Source organism: Otolemur garnettii, unplaced genomic scaffold (assembly GCF_000181295.1).
Source record: "Otolemur garnettii isolate 467f Iridium unplaced genomic scaffold, OtoGar3 scaffold00298, whole genome shotgun sequence".
Lineage (NCBI taxonomy): Eukaryota > Metazoa > Chordata > Mammalia > Primates > Galagidae > Otolemur > Otolemur garnettii.
Window position 1 is genome coordinate 469,653 of NW_003852693.1, and position 1,891 is coordinate 471,543.

Here is a 1,891-nt window from a genome sequence, read left to right on the forward strand (position 1 = left end):
AAAAACAGTATCCGTTAAAAGCAGACGTTAAAAATGGGCTTAAACCCATAATACAGAATCTAAAGCAACAGAACTTATTAATACCTTGCAATAGTCCATGTAATACTCCTATTCTAGGAGTGCCAAAACCAAACGGAACTTGGAGGCTAGTCCAAGATCTCTGTATTATAAACGAAGCAGTCATTCCTCTCCACCCTGTAGTTCCCAATCCATATAACTTATTGTCTCATATCCCTGAAATGGTTGCTTATTTTACAGTCTTAGACCTGAAAGATGCCTTCTTTTGCATTCCACTTCATGAAAATTCCCAATACGTTTTTGCTTTTGAAGACCCATCTGACCCCAGTACCCAGCTTACTTGGACTGTGTTACCCCAAGGGTTTAGGTACAGTCCTCACTTGTTTGGACAAGCCCTAGCCAAAGACTTGAGTCACTTTTCATATCCTGCAACGACTCTTATTCAGTATGTAGATGACATTCTCTTGGGAACATCAGATGCAGAGGAATGTCAGAAAGCTACACAGGCTCTTTTAAACTATCTAGCTGATTGTGGATACAAAGTTTCTAAGACTAAAGCTCAATTATGTATTCCAGAGGTCCACTATTTGGGTCTTCAGCTTTCACAGGGAAAAAGAGCCTTGGGCAAAGACAGAATAGAACACATATTGGCTCACCCTAAACCTCGAACTCTCAGACAACTTTGAGGCTTCTTAGGAATTACAGGCTTTTGTAGACTCTGGATCCCTGGATATAGTGAAATAGCTAAACCACTTTATTCTTTAATTAAAAATGCTCAAAAAGAGGGCCTAGACACTTTAGAATGGGAACCAGAAGCAAGGAAAGCATTCCAAAAGTTAAAAGCTGCTCTCTTACAGGCCCCGGCTTTAAGTCTTCCCACTGGACAGCAATTTAATCTGTCTATCACAGAACGAACTGGCATTACGCTAGGAGTTTTGGCCCAATACCGGGGTCCAGTTCTACAACCTGTAGTATATCTTAGTAAAGAAATTGACACTGTGGCCAAAGGATGGCCACACTGTTTACAAGTCGTTGCAGCTGTGGCCCTCTTGACCCCAGAAGCAACCAAACTAACTTTAGGTAAGGATCTAACTATTTATACTTCCCATGATGTTGCTGGTCTTTTGAATGCCAAGAGCAATCTTTGGCTATCAGATAACCGCCTTCTAAAATATCAAGCTTTATTACTAGAAGGTCCAGTGCTACAATTACGCACTTGTTCTACCTTGAATCCTGCCACTTTCCTCCCCGAATCCCAGGAGGAGATAGGGCATAACTGTCAACAGATTATAGCACAGAACTATGCACCTAGAAAAGATTTATAAGAAATCCCATTATCCAATACTGAAATGATTTTACATACATATGGGAGTTCTTTCATAGAACATGGAACTCGAAAAGCAGGCTATGCTGTAGTTACTCAATATGCTGTAATTGAGAGTGGGTCTCTTCCAGCAGGAACCAGTGCACAGTTAGCCGAGTTAATAGCTCTAACCCGTGCATTAGAAATCGGGAGAAACAAACGAGTCAATATATACACTGACTCGAAATATGCTTCCTCATTTTACATGCCCATGCTGCTATTTGGAAGGAAAGACAATATCTAACTTCCAATGGCTCTCCCATAAAACACCATCATGAAATAGACAGGTTGTTACAAGTCGTTAATGCCCCACAAGAAGTCACAGTTACTCATTGTAAGGGACATCAATGAACCTTAGATGACACTTCTACGGGTAATCAACTTGCTGATAAAGAGGCTAAAATAGCAGCACGTAAAGGCAAAATTCCTACCATGGCACCCCTTATTTGGGAAGGTTCACTTAAGAATCATACACCTCAATATACCCAGAAGGAGAAGGAGTGGGCTTTA